The sequence below is a fragment of the Theobroma cacao genome, chromosome 3 (assembly GCF_000208745.1).
Source record: "Theobroma cacao cultivar B97-61/B2 chromosome 3, Criollo_cocoa_genome_V2, whole genome shotgun sequence".
Classification (NCBI taxonomy): Eukaryota; Viridiplantae; Streptophyta; class Magnoliopsida; order Malvales; family Malvaceae; genus Theobroma; species Theobroma cacao.
Window position 1 is genome coordinate 20090579 of NC_030852.1, and position 20243 is coordinate 20110821.

Here is a 20243-nt window from a genome sequence, read left to right on the forward strand (position 1 = left end):
CCATAAAAATCAATTTGCAAGAAAATGGGAAATTCTCAAGATTCATCATGCCAAATTTAACATGCATTACAACCATAAACCATATTCATGAGCTTTCTATAACACACACAATTATATATACATACATCGTCATCATGTGTGCACTCCCTACTCGCACACTCTATTATCATCATGTGTGCACTCCCTACTCGCACACTCCATCATCATCATTTGTGCACTCCCTACTCGCACACTTCAACATCACCACCCAACATCATTCATCAATACACAGCACATATTCATAAGATATATACACACCTACCAACATGATATAAAGCATACAGATTCATCCTTATACACATCTCACATTTCACAATATCAAAAACATTTAATCAAGGCTTGTTCCTTGGCACACATTTGCAAAGAAAAGTTGGATAAAATCATTCAAATATCTTGTGCAAACACATTCGCATTCCTAAAACAAGTTTGAAGTGCAAGTCCACTCACTGGTATTTCATTGAACCTTCAGTTGATTCTAACTTCCTAATAGTCTAAATGGGACGGTGGGGCTTCGTTGGAACCTATCATCACATTAACATCACAATTAACTCAATTCTCATAATTACAAGTTCTATAAGCTATCACCTACTAGTTTCCAAGTGCCATTAAATGGCTATCCATTTTCACTATCCTAATCACTCCAAACTGAATTTCCAACCTCAACTACCAAAACACCCACAAGTCTAAACACTAATCATTTTCAACACTAAAAATCAATTCTAGTTCACTACTCACCTTGGTAGCTTTGTGCTTGAAATTCTTTCCAAAAACTTTCAAGCTATTAATAAAGCTTTCTTTTTCTCTCTCTAAAACACCTAACTAGTGAGAGAGAGTATGGAAATAAGATTTTTCAAGGGTTTTAAAGAGAGAGAGTGGAAGAGCATAAGAATTTATAAAAGGGTGCACCAAAAGCATGAAAAGTGGAGCTATTTTGAAGAAGGTTATGGAGGTTCATATCAAGCTTCCATGGAGGTTGGAAGCAACGTGAAAGAGAAGAAGGAAGAAGAATAAGAAGCTATTGGAAAATGGGAGAAAAAGCTACTGAAAGAAAGAGATATTTATAGCCCAAGTTTATCCACTCCACTTAAATTACCAAAATGCCCTCACAAGTCAACTTGTTCTCCTCTAATCCTTTATGCAGTCTTTTACTCCTTTGACACTGGGACAAGGTCCATAATGGTCTAGAAATGCTCGGGTTCTTGAAAACTTAAAAATTTTGACCTTAGGTGAAAAATGACCATTTTGCCCCTACCGTGGAAATCATCATCATTTTTATTTCCTTCATCATTTTACCCTTATTTAATCATCCATTTATGCCTTAGGCCTACTTAGGCCATAATATTGTTTAAAATCTTACTTTTATGGGCTTACTAAGGAAATGACGAAATTACCCCTAATTAGGGATATCGCATCTACTTCTATCTATGAGTCTATAAAGGTCAAAGTCTCACATTCTCCCCCGCTTAAAGAAATTCGGTCTCCGAATTTAAATTCAACTATAAGATAACGTACCTCTAAGCATCAAAGAGGTGTGGATATTTGGTCCGCATCTCTTCCTCGGCTTCCCACGTTACCTCTTCACTGGTGTGGTTTCGCCATAACACTTTCACTTAGGCTACATCCTTTGAACAGAGCTTTTTGACTTACTTATCAAGGATAGCCACTGGTTGCTCCTCATAGGTTAGATCATCTTGCAACTGGATGGTTTCATACCGTATTACATGAGATGGATCGAGGTTATATTTTCTAAGCATTGACACATGGAATACGGGGTGAATATTCGAGAGGTCTGGTGGTAGCACTAAACGATACGCCATTGCTCCAACCTTTTCTAAGATCTCAAAGGGTCCTATATACCGAGGACTTAATTTTCCTTTCTTACCAAACCTCATTACCCCCTTTGTTGGTGATACCTTAAAAAATACGTGATCTCCCACTTGAAACTCTAAGTCTCTCCGTCTATTATCAGTATATGACTTTTGCCTACTTTGTGCTGACAACATCCTCTGCCGAATCATATGCATCTTCTCAGTGGCATCCTGCACCAACTTAGGCCCCAAGAGTTTCCTTTCTCCCACCTCTAAGCATCCAATAGGTGACCTGCACCTCCGTCCATAAAATGCCTCAAATAGTGCCATCTGAATGCTAGCTTGGAAATTGTTGTTTTAGGCAAACTCTACTAAGGGTAGATATCAATCCCACCTAACCCCAAGGTCTATCACACAAGCCCTCAACATATCTTCCAATATTTGTATCGTCTGTTCAAATTGTCCATCAGTCTGTGGGTGGAATGCTGTACTAAAATCCAACTTAGTGCCCAATGCTTCTTGCAACTTTCCCCAGAACCTACTAGTGAACTGTGCTCCTCTGTCAGATACTATAGAAATGGGAATACCATACAGTCGTACTATCTCATCCACATAAACTTGAGCATATTGGGCAGCCTCGTAAGTAGTCTTAACCCAAAGAAAATGGGCTGACTTCATTAACCGGTCTACTACTATCCAAATTGAGTCATATCCCCCACCAGTTTAAGGCAAACCCGTTACGAAATCCATTGTAATATGCTCCTACTTCCATTTGGGCACTAGTAATGGCTATAGTAGCCCTGCAAACTTTTGATGCTCGACCTTAACCTGCTTACAAACCAGGCACTTGGAGACAAAGTCAACTACATCTCTCTTAAGTCTTTCCCACCAATACACCTCTTTCAAATCCTGATACATCTTTATAGCCCCTGGATGTACCACATAGGCTGCCATATGTGCTTCCTCCAATATTTCCCTTCTTAATCCATCACTATTGGGTACATAAAGTCTGGATCCATACCTCAGCACTCCATTTGTGCTTTTAGTAAACATCTTCCCTTTCCTTCCTTGAGGATCCTCTAAGGCCTTAACTACAAACTCATCTTTACTTTGTGCTTCTTTAATCCGGTCTATTAAGATAGGCCTTACTCTAAAATGTGCTAACAATGCATTTACCTCCGAAACTTCCAAATGCACACTCATGTCTCCCAAACTATGAATCTCCCTAATCAAGGATCTCTTATCTGTAGAAATATGTGCCAAGCTCCCCATAGATTTTTGGCTCAAGGCATCCGCCACTACATTTGCCTTACCGGGATGGTAAAGAATAGTACATCATAATCTTTTAGCAACTCCATCCATCTACGTTGTTGTAAGTTAAGATCCCTTTGCTGAAATATATACTTTAAACTTTTGTGGTCCGTATATATCTTGCAAGTCTCACCGTACAAGTAATGCCTCCAAATCTTTAAGGCAAACACGATTGTTGCCATCTCCAAATCATGTGTGGGGTAATTCTTGTCAAGCCCGACCTTATAAAATACTTGCCATGTCATTCAAGTGATTGACAATATGCTTGCATACTTGGGAAGCCCCGAAAAATCGTCAAAAGACGGTAGTGTACTGAATGGTACAACTAAGTTGAATTAAGCCTCGAACTAGACCAAATAAAGATTTTAAGATGAAATTTAGAATTTTAAATTCCCAAAATGATTTAATATGGTGATTCAGAGTTCGAGAATCGATTTGGAGTCAAAATGGAATTTTCATGACATAGGGGCAAAATGGTCATTTTACCACCCGAGGGTAAAATTATAATTTTACACCACCCAACACTTGTCCAGCACATTAATTTCACTCATTATTATTATGGATAATTGAGGAATTTTAATGGTGGAGAGAGTTTGCTTAATGGTTAAGTATAACACATGGGTCAATGGAATGGTGACATGTGTCAAATTTTCATCCATTTATAATTGGCTTTAGAAATCAGCACATAAACCCTCCCAACTCATTTCTCTTGGTCGGCCAAAGGAAGAAAAGGGAAGAAAAGAAGAAGAAAAAAAACCCTAGCTAAGAAATTCAAGGGAAAATCACTAGATTTCAAGGAATCAAGACATCAAAGGTGAAATTTCTTAACTCTAGCTTGTAATCTATCTTTCCTATGCATTCTTTTGCATTTTCCATGGTTGAATCACAAGATATCATGAAGGATTCATGGCTGACCAAATTTAGAGAGAGAAAATTTGATGATTTATTGGTTAGATTTTGAGATATTTTAGTGTTTTTAGTTTTTTTATCATGTTTGGAAGGAAAACAAGTAAGAAAAATCACATATTCTTCATGGATTCTTCATTGGCCGAATTTCATAAAGAAAATATTGAAGATGAATCTTGTGATGTCTTATGTTATTTAGTTAGAATTTAATGAATTGTGGTGGTGGAAACTGAAAATGGTAATGTTTAGCATGAAAAATCGTATACCCCTCAAGAACCTCCATGGCCGAATTTTTCCAAGAGAAAATGTGAGGATGATTTTACCATATTTCAAGTTATTTAATTTGTGTTTGATGATTTGGAGTATTGGTAGAGAAATGGAGTTATTTGGAGTTAAATTAGATATATTGGCCAATTAATCGGGTGATAGATCGAATTAGGCCAATACCGTTTTATTTAGGTACATAATTGAATTTATGTAGAACACCGTGTTTAGACGATGATCTGAACAATTCGCATTCCATTTCATGCATTAATATAGAGCCTAGATTAGTTTTATAACGGTTTAGCACCAATGTGGTAAACTGCTTAATTATGCATTATGTCTAGGTGGTGAATCCTCCGGTAAGGGCAAAGAAGTTGTACCCGAAGGCCGGGACTAGGAGTACTTCGACTCCCGATATTGTGAGTAACCTTATTATCGTCTTAATTATCCAATGTATGTTTTTATCCGATTTTGTAATTCTATGGAAAATGTGTTTAAATAAAATGATTTTATAAATTGTTTTGAAACTTAATGATGACTTGAAAATGGAGTAATTGGAGACTGCTTGCTGTATTATAAATTATGTTTTGAATTGAATGGCTTATGATAATGTGGGCATGAATGGCTGGATGGGTATTTGTGTTGAAAATGTATAAACTGTTGTTTGCCTTGATAGGTTGGATAATGATAAAATTGCCATGTCATGCTGTTGAATTTTTATTGAATTGGTGGGTTATAGATTGGTTACTGCAGTGGCGGGTTCTGTGGGCTAGCCTATTAGAGGGGCACGAAATCTAGTTATATTCTTATCTCGATCAGAGAGGCGCGTAGGGTATCTCCTGGGATAAAGTTTAGAGTTCACTTCACACCGAACCACCATGTGAAAGTGAATTCAGCCAACGCTAAGGAACGGTCGTGCTTTTAAATGTAAAAAAATGTGTTTTGTGTGTATATGACTTTTTAACAACCTTGGCGGACTCGGTTAGATGCCTCGACCAAGGTATCCCCGAGAATGCGTTTTGGCACGAGCCAAGTTTTTAAGAGATTCATAAGCCTCGTTGTATATTTTGGATGAAATGTAATTGGCTTAGATGATTTGAAATGTGTTTTTATGTTATGAACCATTTTATGATGATCTATTTTAATCATCTCCATTTACTCGGCTTTAGATATTTTAGATGATATTTGTTTACTCATTGGGATTATATAATCTCATCACCTTCCTTTCCACCCATTTCAGGCTCAGGACAGTTTGTAGATAGCTGATATCGTCGAAGGCTACAGTTGGCTTTACTTCCTCAAAAATCGTAGGTTCACAGCCTTCGTTCACTTTTGTCATTTGGGGGCCCACGTGTTATTGTAAATTAAATTACATACCTTGACTATCTGTATTACAGTATGTATAAATTTATTTCACTTTTACGCTTCAAAAATTCCTTACTGATAACTCTATAAAAATTGTTTTATAAGAAAATGGAATATTTTATTAAATATTTTTATTATATTCAAATAGTCATAATTTCACTTTAAATGAATGTTTTAGACATCTAAACTTATTTTTATTATGAAATATGTGTTTTGCACTTGCATACTACATTATTAGCTGGTTTCAAAATTTTTGGGGAAAAATAAACAAAATACCCCTGAGAGACTAAAATTATTTTTTTATTGTTTTGGTTTGAAAATAGCTTATAATCTTTTAAAATATGATATTAGTAATTGTTGCTCGCAAGGGAGGTGAGAAAACTTATATTAAAACTTTGCGAGGTTTCAATTGGTATTTCGGGTAATGAATGTCTATCGGGACATCGCAACGGTTGTCACAGGCTCGAGGAGAGTACCGGGTCGTGACAATTCTACTCATGCCTTTTAAGTTGCCTTGATGCATACGCAATCACCTTCCCATGCTGCATTAATACACACCCTAAACCAACCCGCGATGCATCACAAAATACCGTATAACCCCTCGTGCCTTGCGGTAGGCTTAATACTGGAGCTGTGGTGAGACATGCCTTAAGCTTCTCAAAGCTATCCTCACAAGCATCAGACCACTCAAATTTTGTATCTTTACGTGTCAGCTTAGTTAGAGGGGCGACTATTTTTGAGAAGTCCTTCACAAATCGGCGATAATAACCTGCCAAACCCAAAAAGCTTCTAATCTCCGTAACCGATGTTGGCCTTGGCCACTTTTCCACTGCCTCAACTTTCTTTGAATCAACTTTTACCCCATCCTTGGATACCACATGTCCCAAGAATGCAACACTTTCAAGTCAAAACTCACACTTGGAGAACTTGGCATATAATCGATGTTCTCTCAAAGTTTGGAGCACTATCTTAAGATGTTGCTCATGCTCCTCCCTACTTCTCGAGTAGATCAAGATATCATCAATAAACACCACTACGAACTTGTCCAAATAAGGCTTGAACACTCGGTTCATCAAATCCATAAAGGCCGTAGGGGCATTCGTAAGCCCAAATGACATTACCAAGAACTCATAGTGCCAATACCCTGTTCGAAATGCGGTCTTTGGTACATCCTCATTTTGGATCCTTAACTGATGGTACCCAGATCGCATATCTATTTTAAAGAAGCACCGTGCTCCTTGTAATTGATCAAATAAATCATCTATCCTTGGAAGAGGATACTTATTCTTCACCGTTACTTTATTAAGTTGTCCGTAATCAATGCACAATCTAAGTGACCCATCTTTCTTCTTTACAAATAACACCGATACTCCCTATAGGGATATGCTAGGACGGATGAAACCTTTATCCAACAAATTTTCTAACTGATCCTTAAGCTTTTTAAGCTCCGTAGGTGCCATTCTATATGGGGGTATGGATATAGGTCTAGTGTCAGGAATCAAATCTATGCAAAATTCAATCTCCCACTCGGGAGGCAAACTTGGTAGTTCTTTAGGAAATACATCCATGAGCTCATTCACCACCGACACTTGGCTTATATCTCCAACCTTCACCTGAGTATCCCTTACCACAACCAAGTAACCTATACAACCCTACCGTAACAACCTTCTGGTAGACATGACCGATATAAAATTGGTTGGAGTATTACTCATATCCCCCTGAATACTAAATGATGATTCATCGGGAAAATCAAACCTAACCAATTTATGATAGCAATCCACACTGGCATGGCAAGGTGATAGCCAATCCATTCCTAAGATCACATCAAAGTCTAAGGTGTCTAACACCACTAGATTCACCAAAGTACCCTTGTCCTTGACTCGCACTACACAGGACTCATATTCCCATTCAGCCACAAATACCTCTTTTTTAAAGGAGTAGACACTACTAATTGTTCTTTTCTCCTAACATGATCTTTATCCAAACGAGATGTAAAACATGGAGAGATAAAAGAGTGGGTAGCACCAGGATCAAATAAGACTCGAGCATTCATATTACAAATGAAAAGAGTACCTGAGACCACTGCATTGGATGTTTGGGCCTCTTAGGGTGTTAAAGCATAAACCCTTGCCTGGCCTCTACCAACAAAACTCTGACATCCGGATCCAGATGGCTTGCCCTGAGAAGAAGTAACAGCACCTCTACCTCTTGATCCACTAGCCTTCCGACTAGATTGGCAGCAACTGAAGGAGCAGACGAAACTAGCTGGGCAAAGCCACGAGTAGAATCTTGTGATTGATGAGCCATCGGACAATTCCTCCTAATATGTCCAGGTTGACCACACCCATAACAAACTTTCATAGTATGGAAACATTGTCCACTATGCCGCACTCCACAATTATTGCAACGATCAATAGCTTGACTACCCTGCCTTGAATCTTGCTGTCTTCCCCGACTAAAAGTTTTTTGCCTTGATCTAATGCTGGCATTAGTCAAATCACTCCCTTGTTGGGGTAATCGTGAGTCCCTCTGTGGACCCTAACGGCTGGAAGATGAAATACCACTGCTAACATCCTTGCAACCTTGATATCCCTCTATCTTGGGCCTTTTTGCTCTATCCTTCGCAGCCCTACTCTCACTGGTCCTCATTTTAATCCGCTGAGCGCAATCCACTACTGCGAAGTAGGTATTGAAATCTCGGGATGCCACAACCCTGAACAATGGCTCCATTAGCCCATCCACAAACCTCTGAATCTTTATCTCTTCAGTAGAAACTAGATAGGGCGCATACCGAGCCAGCTGCATGAATTTAATGTCATACTCCGACACCGTCATACTCAAGGTCTGTACCAGAGCCTCAAACTCCCTAGCTCTAGCATTACGTACACTGAGTGGTAAAAATCGATCTAAAAAGGCTATACTGAACTCACTCCAAGTCAACGGTGCTGCATCTGTTGGTCTACCTTTACGAAGAGAACTATACCACTCTTACGCCACGTCCTCTAATCGAAAGGCAACTAGCTCGCCTGACCGGACACTAAAACATCCCAAGCCTTTACAAATCTTCTCCATCTTATCCAAGAAAACCTGTGGTTTCTCCGATGCATCAAACCCTGAAAATGACTAAGGCTTGAGCTTCAGGAAATCAAAAAGAGAAATCTCTAAGTGACCATTCTCAACCTCATGATGTTGGCGGTCGACCTGTCTTTGGGAACTAGGGGATTCTTGTACCGTAGGTCTCCCCTCCACTACCCTCTGTATATCGTCCATACGGACCGCTATCATCTCTACAACTCTAATCCCCTGCAGGCCTGTAGCCAAGTCATCAATGGTAATGCCCTCAGCTGGTTGTCTATCAACATCACCCGAAGACTGTCCCTTCTCTTGTCTACTCACAAGCGTATCCGCCCTCACCAGCCTAGAGTCCCTGCCACATTTACCTCACCCACTAAGGGTGGATGCCTGTGGCCTATTTGTCAGCTCATCAAGAGCATCTTGCTCCCCCATCCATCTTGAGGCGGCTCGTGTCTTAGGTGGCATTTTTACCTAGACAAGAGCAAACACCTGTTATTAAACACATTCTATAATCATACTTAAGGCAAAAAGGTGATTTCTAAGATAGGAAATTTATACGGTCACTTGGTTGTAAAATGTGCAGCGGTTCACACTTCACAACCAAAGTTTCCACACAAAGACTCGACACTCTGCTGGACCAACAAAAAGGAAGTCCTAGGCGTAGACAACCTAGGTCTCTGATACCAAGTCTGTCATGACCTAATTCCCGAGCCATGACTAGCGCATGGGCCTAATGGACGTAGCCCACTAAGCTCAAGCAAGCCTATCTATGTGACTCCATTCATCGATTTCATCATTCGTTCTTACCACTGTATTTTGAAGTTCTTACTAATGAGTATGTCAAAACTTTTCTATCGAAACGATATATTCATATTTATATGATTCAAAATAATATCATCCATGCCATTACATAGTGGCAACATTAAACAATATAAACATCTATTGCTTAAGACATATACACGTCTTAACAATTTACATTAGGGCACGTGTGTTCAACAAAAAGGACTCTAGACTTCCAGCGGAGCAACCATAGCGAAGGTGCAGCTACTGAATGCCATTGATGCCTACCAAAAGATGGATACAAGTCTACGAGGACACTTTTCCTAATTACTGGCTGCTTCTTGATCTAAAAATATGAAGTTGAAAACGGTGAGTATAAACTCAATGAATGAACATAAGAAGGGAGCAAGCAAACGAGAAGGAAGAATTTAGAAATCATGATGCACTTGTTTCAAAAACAACGCAATTGATTTAGTTTCTTACTAAAAACCCCTCATTTCAAACTTTCATTAATAACCTCATAGTGTTGCAAAAACCCAAGATCAATCCATAAAGTTAAATGGGTGAAAAATATATCAAAATCAAGCAAGGTAGCAAGCATGGCAGCAAGTTTCTCACTGCAACGAAGTTCATTCTTGCTGCAGCGAGATTCAGGTGGCCAAAACAAAAAATTTCTCGCTACAGCGAGAAACAGTGTCAGTTTGCATCTGTTAAAGTTTTTCTATCATATCTCCCGCTACAGAAGTCCAATTGATCTTATTTTTCGACCATTAGAAAGATAAGAGACAAGGCTACAATTTGATGTTTACCACTTTTTCCAGTTTGGACGAGAAAGTGGTCAAAATCCCCATTGAAGTGAAAGTACTGCATCAAAACCTGAGAGTTTCTCATTGTAGCTAGTTGTTGGCTGCCAAAACAGAATGTTTCTCGCTGCAGCGATAAGAAGGGCACCTAAGTGTAAAAAGGACCTCCTTTGCACTAAAAAGTCATTTGGTGTTGCCATAAAAATCAATTTGCAAGAAAATGGGAAATTCTCAAGATTCATCATGCCAAATTTAACATGCATTACAACCATAAACCATATTCATGAGCTTTCTATAACACACACAATTATATATACGTACATCGTCATCATGTGTGCACTCCCTACTCGCACACTTCAACATCACCACCCAACATCATTCATCAAAACACAGCACATATTCATAAGATATATACACACCTACAAACATGATATAAAGCATACGGATTCATCCTTATACACATCTCACATTTCACAATATCAAAAACATTTAATCAAGGCTTGTTCCTTGGCACACATTTGCAAAGAAAAGTTGGATAAAATCATTCAAATATCTTGTACAAACACATTCGCATTCCCAAAACAAGTTTGAAATGCAAGTCCACTCACCGGTATCTCGTTGAACCTTCAGTCAATTCTAACTTCCTAATAGTCCAAATGGGACGGTGGGGCTTCATTGGAACCTATCATCACATTAACATCACAATTAACTCAATTCTCATAATTACAAGTTCTACAAGCTATCACCTACTAGTTTCCAAGTGCCATTAAATGGCTATCCATTTTCACTATCCTAATCACTCCAAACTGAATTTCCAACCTCAACTACCAAAACACCCACAAGTCTAAACACTAATCATTTTCAACACTAAAAATCAATTCTAGTTCACTACTCACCTTGGTAGCTTTGTGCTTGAAATTCTTTCCAAAAACTTTCAAGCTAGTAATAAAGCTTCCTCTTTCTCTCTCTAAAACACCTAAGTAGTGAGAGAGAGTATGGAAATAAGATTTTTCAAAGGTTTTAAAGAGAAAGAGTGGAAGAGCACAAGGATTTATGAAAGGGTGCACCAAAAGCATGAAAAGTGGAGCTATTTTGAGGGAGGTTATGGAGGATAATATCAAGCTTCCATGGAGGTTGGAAGCAATGTGAAAGAGAAGAAGGAAGAAGAAAAAGAAGCTGCTGGAAAATGGGAGAAGAAGCTACTAGAAGAAAGAGATATTTATAGCCCAAGCTTATCCACTCCACTTAAATTACCAAAATGCCCTCACAAGTCAACTTGTTCTCCTCCAATCCTTTATGCAATCTTTTACTCCTTTGACACTGGGACAAGGTCCATAATGGTCTAGAAATGCTCGGGTTCATGAAAACTTAAAAATTTTGACCTTAGGTGAAAAATGACCATTTTGCCCCTACCATGGAAATCATCATCATTTTTATTTCCTTCATCATTTTACCCTTATTTAATCATCCATTTATGCCTTAGGCCTACTTAGGCCATAATATTGTTTAAAATCTTACTTTTAGGGGCTTACTAAGGAAATGATGAAATTACCCCTGATCAAGGATATCGCATCTACTTTTATCTACGAGTCTATAATGGTCAAAGTCTCACAATATTAATCCTATGGACTTCTTACAATTAGACGTATAACTTGTTATAATTTATGTCTTATTGATGAAGGAAAACCTTTAATCATTCAACATGAATGATATTATTGCGTGATTGGAATCAAGCCTTAATTAATCCCAATTGGCTACAAAGCTCATCCCAACATCTCCCACTAGCACAAAGCTAATTGCTACCTCATTGTATGAAGATTCAAATCCATCTAGCAATTGTGTCTTCATGTAGACTCGCTCGTGCCCTTCAATGTGGTTAATTATTTTTATCTATCTTCGAAATATCTATGCATCACATCATGTCACATTACTATATCTAGATCCAGTGAGACCCAAGTTCTATTAGTATGGCTCCATTGTTACATTAACAATGTTCAAAACCCTTTATTAGTTTCATGAACTAACGATCTAAATATCTTCCTATTTAAGCCCTTTTTAATAGGATGTATATGACTTTATTTATATACATGTATAATCATTTTTGATCCTTGGGACCATTCCAACTAGACTATGTTGTATGCATCATATGCATGTGTCACTCAGTGTTACGCCATTTGGCTCTTTTTTTTTATAGGTTATTGTGCTCCCATTAAATCCAAGATCCTTTGTGAGAGTAATATTCAAACTCTTTTGAATATTCCATGATGTATATACATCTCAATGTATGCTTGGAATCATATTGGTTTGGAATATCATAATGGGCTTTTTATGTTGGGGAGATATGGACTAAATCATATCGCAATATGAAGTTGCTTTCTTTCTTGAACATTCATCTCTATGTTTTGTTCTTAAGAAAGTTCCATTTTGTATGAATCAATATTCAACTTTTTGATCAATTAAACATAATTTATAATTGATCAAATATCATTACAAGGATAAACATGAAGCATGGATAATTAAATATGACATAATTATTCAAAATTGGAACATATAAGCTTCCACAACCAAATGCCAAAGACAAATGTTTCACCAGCCATTCCCATGGCAATCACATAATTAATGTTTCAAAAACATCCAAATAAACTATCCAATATGTCGAGATAACCATCCAATGTAGCATTTAATGCTTTAGGTAGTCCATCCATGTGGTCACCTCCTCAGCCAATATCCTACTCACCTTTATCTTTGGTCCCCGCAATATGTCAAACATATGAGAACCAACTTTGAGGTATCATATACCTTTAATATATAAAGTAGAATTATTTAGCAAATGGTACCTGAATCAAAAGCAATAAGAAAAATTAGCAATAACTACTCTTAAAGTAATTTAAAACAAAATAACATAAAATTTAACTTAAATAACTTAAATTAACTACTCAACATGTAATCAAACTTATACTAGAAAAACACCTAAAATGCTACGATCTAAACCTAAAATCTCAAAGATCTAACTAATTAAGCCCCAAAATGTGTCAAAATAACTCTATATAAGAGAGTTATCAGCACTCATAGAAAAGTAATCTTCAGATATCACAAGTAATTTTAAAGTTTTGAAAATATTAAATGTTACCTACTGGTTTTGAACTCACAAAGTGAGCTCACCTTTTTCAACATCAATCAAAGCTCTAGCAGTTGCCAAGAATGGCCTCCCAAGGATTATTGGAATTTGCCTATCTTCTTCCATGTCAAGAATTATAGAATCAACTGAAAAAATAAATCTATCTACCTTGACAAGAACATCTTCAATAATTCCCCTAGGGTAGACATAAGAGCAATTAGCCAGTTACAAAGTAACAAAAATGGGTTTGCATTTCCCTAAACCAAGTTTCTCAAAAATTTTCCAAGACATTAAATTTATACTTGCACCTAAATCACTCAAAGCTTTTGCAAAAAATGAATTACCAATAGTGCAAGGGATTATAAAACTACCTAGATCTTTGAGTTTTGGTGGTAATTTATTTTAGAGAATTGCACTACATTCTTCTGTAAGGGAAACAGTTTCAAACTCATCTAGTTTTCTCTTTTTGGAAAGGATGTTATTCAAGAACTTGACATAGCTTGGCATTTGTTCCAAAGCTTTAGCAAAAGGAATAGTTATGTGTAATTTCTTAAAGACATTGATGAACTTTTGAAATTACTTTTCAAGCTTTTGCTTTTGGAGCCTTTGGGGAAAAGGTGGTGGACGATGGATGACTTGAGAAGTCCCTTGATTTTCAGCTTTTTCATCTTCTTTCTATTCAACTTCAATTGCTTTTACACACATTCCTTCCTCCTCATCAATAGGTTCATTCACATATTCAACTGCTTTTTCATTCACCCCTTCAATTTCTTTTCCACCTCTTAAAGTGATTGCTTTGCATTGTTCCTTACCTTTGGGATTGATTTATGTGTCACTTGGTAAGGCACCTTGGGGTCTATTATTGATGAAATTTGCAAGCTATCTTATTTGGGTTTCAAGATTTCTTAAGGAGGCTTCATAGCTTTGAATTATAGCATCATTCTTTGATATATATTGCAAGAGAAGTTCTTCCACTTGGGACTTCTTTTCAGGAATTGGTGGTCTAGCTTGTTGTTGAAAACCAGGAGGCATGATGGATTTTGGATTTGAATGCCCTGCGCTGTTGTTCCATGAAAAGTTGGGGTGGTTTCTCCAAACCAAGATTATATGTATTGAAGTATGGATTATTTTGCTGCCTGTTGAAGTTTCCCACAAATTGGACTGATTCAGAATTATATGGACATTGATCACTTGAATGGCTATCTCCACACATCTCATAACCTACAAATGAATTTTGAATAGCATGAACTCCTAGTGTGTCAAACTTTTTGGATAGTGCAACCACTTGTGCAATTAAGGCCTTAAGCACATCAACCTCATACGTCCCAACAACTTTTCTCGAACCAGACCTTTCTAAAAGCCTTTAGTAATTATTTAAGGCCATCTTTTCCAATAGATTATAAGCATCTGCAACATTCTTACCCATCAATGCCCCACCAATAGCAGCATTAATTGTGGTTTTTATCAAACCAACCAGCCCACTATAGAATGTCTGAACTTACAACCAATCAGGAATCCCATGATATGGACATCTTCTCAGTAGTTTTTTAAACCTCTCCCAAACTTCATATAAGGATTCACCTTCAAATTGTGTGAATGAAGTTATATCGTTCCTCATCTTTGTAGTCATGGCAGGTAGAAAGAATTCTGTTAGAAACTTTTGAGCTAAGTAGTCCCATGTAGTAATAAACTCATTGGGTAGTGAATTAAGCCAGCTCTTTGCTTTATCCCTCAAAGAAAATGGAAAGAATCTTAATCTAATAGCATCATTAATTACTCTATTGTATTTGAATGTATCACAAATTTCCAAAAAATTCACCAAATGAGAGTTAAGATCATCACTGGGTAACCCACCAAACTGGACTGAAGATTGAATCATCTAAATGTAAGTTGGTTTAGTTTCAAAATTATTTGCATTGATGGAAGGTTTTTTAATGCTTTAGTGCAAACCTTGCAAAAGAGGAACATCATAATCCCACAGTAAGTTGGTTTAGTTTCAAAATTATTTGCATTGATGGAAGGTTTTTTAATGCTTTAGTGCAAACCTTGCAAAAGAGGAACATCATAATCCCACAGTGCTCTATTTTCTTCAAGAACCATTGTTTGATTAAAGTTGCAACTTGAAAATTCTCCCTTCGATGTTTTTTGAAAGTTCTTTCTATCTCAAGGTCAAAAAGAACAAGAATCAAGTTGCTTTTTCTTGCATACAATGACCAAAGATATATGCAAGCAAACAAAAACTATTATTAAAATAAGAAAAATAAAATTTGAAGTAAGATTAAATTGCTTGGTATTAGTATTAGTAAAAATTTTAGAAACAATTCATCAGCAACAGCGCCAAAAACTTGTCAGTTAAAATTCTACTACACAAGTATATGAATCGAATAGATAGTATATAAGCAAACAGAGTATCTAACCCACAGAGAATTGATCTAGAAAATTACTAAGTACTTAAACTAAAACAATTTAGTTTTATTTAAATAATTAAAATCTGAATTCTAATTAAACTAAAAATTACTCAACTAAAACTAATTAATTAAAAATTAAAGCGACAAGATAATTGGGTAAAAAGCAAATTTAAAATGAACCAGAATTACAATATCTCTCATACTTCATCTCAATCCCTCTCCTCCTTAACGTATTTCAATGAGTTGAATTGTTAACCTAAAGTCCTCAATTATTTATAAAGGTCTCCCGACTCATCGTATAAAAATATCTATTTTCATCAAAACACTATATCCCTATGTGAATTGAAATTAAAATAAACTCATTAAGTTCAGGCTCTAATCTGGCTACATATGACCTATAGGTATATCCTTATCTTATACGTAAATCAATTAATGTGATCATATACTATCCCAATTTTAGTCTACACTAAACTCCTTTTCCCAAGTTTGTTTAGATTCCTAAATCAATTTAATCGGTGATCAGGCAATTAAAAGTATTAAGAATAAATTGAAATAAACAATTGAAATCCTATTAAAGATAAGCAATAATGTGAACTCAATTGCAATCCTAGAAAAAGAAAATTAGCTACTCATAATTGCAAAGACAAATAAAATTATATAAATTTCAACCATTGACTGTAAGAAGAAAAATAAAAGCTAAGGAAGAAAACAAAACGAGTGATTGTAGCCTTGCTTTTCGAGTTTCTACCTCCATTTTCAGCTTCTTGAATCTCCAAAAGTTGTCTATAATTTCTCCTAAAAATACCATATTTATACTAATAATCTTAACCTACAACTCCTTAAGTTAACCTACTAATTCTAACTATTGGGCTTAATAGTGTAATGAGGCCCAAATATCCAATATCATCTTTCAAAATTGCCATTCCCACAACATACACTTTGCCATCTTCCAACATGATTTTCTCTATTCTCAAGGTAGAACAAGGCAAAGTGATCTTATAACTGTAGCTCTGTCTTTAAGCTTTCCAATGGTCTAAGAATCACATCATTTGGAGTTCTGTAGCGAGAGTTATGAGCAAAATACCGAAGCATATGCAAGTAGAATTCTAAATCCTTCAAAAACCTAACTTTCCAAAATTAAGCCCAATTCCCTTAATTCCTACAAAAACATAAAAACTAATAAATAATAACCAAATTAAAGGTAATAAGCATAAAATCAAAATAACTCACTTAAAAATAAACTAATTATAAAAACAGCTAAAAATAATTAAATTATGATTGAAAATTAAGGACTTAGCAAATATTTAATACAAAATTAGACTAAAATAATTCTATAAAATAGAATTATCACATATTCATAACTCTAATCCACATACAATATTATTCCAATTAATGTCTCAATTCAAATGCAAGCTTATCATTAAGTGAATTTCCGTGTGTGTGTGCAATTTATCACCTAGACATTTTACAATCTAGATAAGTTTATATTTATGCAAAATTCAAATTAATAATTAAATTTCATAAGTTTGCTTTTCATCTCTCTCTCCACTTATGTAGATTAACCTTAGGTTAAAGATCAATAGGACTTTAATTAGCTTGTAATGTATGGTTAGGGTTAAGGTTCGATATGGGATAATGTATAGCTCAAATCACCCTAAGCACATAGTCAATCTAGGACCAATTCAGAGATTTATTTTCCTTCACCTAGTATACCCCTTTTTCATCAAAAATTTTCTTTTGTTCAACACTTCATTCTTTTTCTTCTTCTTTCTTTCCCTTTTTTTTTCTCAATTTCACACCCCTAAACTTTTTTTTTATTGGATAGTGAGATGAATATAGTCAAATTTTTTAACTTTTCATCATTTTTCATCTTTACTACCTTTGTCACTATCATGCTCATAACACTTCCTAAATTGACTTATGCACTTAGGAATAAGGGATGCAATAATTGTTGAAAATATTAATATAAAGGTCTAGGCTAAAAATTAAGTGTTCAAACAAGAAAATGTGTCATTAGGCTCAAAGGGGAAAACTAAATATAATTTATGTAAATAAGGGCTACAAAATGCTCAATCAATCCACAAATGGCCTAAATCATCTCCTTAACTAAGTGTTGTCACGACCCGGAACTCCCATCGAGCCCGTGACAACCGTCGCGAAGCCTCGACAGACATTCTTCCCCCGAATNTTTGAGTGAATTTATCAAATGTTTGTTAAATCAATTATTTTACATATGTTGTAAAATGCTATATGTCGTATGAGTACATTTTGTCTGATTGTAATATTTTACTTATTTGTTAGGTAAAATTTATAAAATGTATGATGTAATTATTTTACTTATTTGTTAAGTAAAATTGTATGCGAAAAGATAGTATGGTGATTATATGTCTATGTAATTTTGTTAAAAGAGATTGGGTTTTAAGAGAGACCATTTGTGACTCCTCCAACCTTTCTTGGAAATTACTGCCGAAGTACGATGCTTTGTTGAAAAGATTATTGCAGTATTTCTTGGAAGCATATGAAAATTATGATATACTTAGTGCTATTTTTGTGTGCATAACATTTATATGGAAGATTTTGATCATCCAAAATAATAAATACGTAGAAGTAAGTGCGTCATCCTTATTTTTATAGATTGATGTAGTAGATTCCTTATGATGTAATTTATTTTAGGTTTGTATTAATTATTTATTGAGGCCATGTAAAGGGATATAATTTCGCACATACTTTACGTATAATATTATTTTGGATATGGACACTTATAAATATCAATAGGGTTCTTTAGTAGAACTCATTATTTTATGTGGTAAGTGAAAGTTGTTCCCATGCTTAGGGATAGTGGGAGTTGTTCCCATAATCTAATGTTAAATTAGATTAAACATTTTAATTGATGCTTATATTATTGGTGATGATTACTAGCATGCATGCGAAATTTTTGAACTAGTAATATAGGTAAAAATTAAATATGTCTAATTTTAATTGATTAGAAAATTACATATATGCCTAATTAAATCTTATACAATGATGTAGTGATATGGCTTCAAAACAAATTATTGCTAATTTGACCAAAGGTGTCAAACTTGTTGGCAAAAACTATGATATCTAGCATAAGAAGGTTCAGTATGTCACGACCCGAAACTCCCATCGAGCCCATGACAACTGCCGCGAAGCCTCGACAGACATTCTTCCCCCGAATGCCTTTCGAGACCTCGTAAAGCTTTTGTACCAGTTTTTCCATTCCTCTCTCTTTTTCTTTTTTTTTTATAATAAAATAAAATAAAAATATTAATTAAAATAATCTATTTTAATGTAAAACAATATATATATATATATATTTTTGAAACATCAAAAATTAATTTTCTGCACATAAAAACAAAATAAATTTATACATACTATAATATAGAAAACTGGAGTATACAATTTAAATTACAATGACACGTGGGCCCCCAAATAACTGAGAAGGTTTAAGTTTATAACCTTGCTTTCTAGGATGCAACTCCGAAATTTACTTCTAGATGCAATTGACAGTCTACTGCCTATTTTGAGCTTGAAAAATGTATAGGAAGAAGGGGTGAGATTATAAAATCCCAGTGAGTAAACAGACATCATCAAAATAATCTAAAGTCGAGTAATAGGAGACAATTAAAATAATTCATCCCAACCCATATAAATAATTGGATTTCATCCAATTACTCAACATGGCTTATGTACTTTTCAAAAACTTGGCCCTTGCCAAAAATCCATTCTCGGGGATACCCCGTAAAGGCATCTTACCGAGACCGCCAAGGCTGTTTATTGTCACACACACAAACACATTTCACCTCTGACAACACAGTCGTTCCTCGAGGTTGGCTGAGTTCCAGTTTCACGTGGTGGCCAATGTGAAGTGTACTCAAATCCTACCTCGGGAGTTATCCTACGCGCCTCTCCAATCAAGGTAAGCTCAATAATTGAGAACCATGCCCCTCTAATTAGGCTGGTCCACGGAACCCCCGTCACTGTAGTGCCCACTTTATAATCCACCAACCAATAAAATCACAATAGTATGACATGGCTCACTTAACACATTCAAGGTAAATCAAAGCAGTTCACATATTCTTTAAATCATAAAAATAACCAGTCATACCTACATTTATCATAAGCCATTTAATGTAAAATCATGGATAAACAACACAATCATAGTATAGATCTCCAATTACTTTATTTTTGAAATCATTATTAAATTTTTAAAAATTTTATAAAATTATTTTATAAAATCCCATTTTCCCATAAAACACAATAATTTTCCAATTAAACCATTTTTCCATAAAATCACACAATTAAATAAATCTACTCTAGATAATTAAGACAATAGTAAGTTTACTCA

General features: G+C 35.6%; 1 long non-coding RNA gene across 1 annotated transcript; it reads left to right on the plus strand.

Moving 5' to 3' along the window:
* On the plus strand, positions 3933–5605 carry LOC108661305. The gene is made up of 3 exons (XR_001927062.1): positions 3933–3972; positions 4673–4747; positions 5569–5605. It is a non-coding gene; the product is annotated as an uncharacterized LOC108661305 (long non-coding RNA).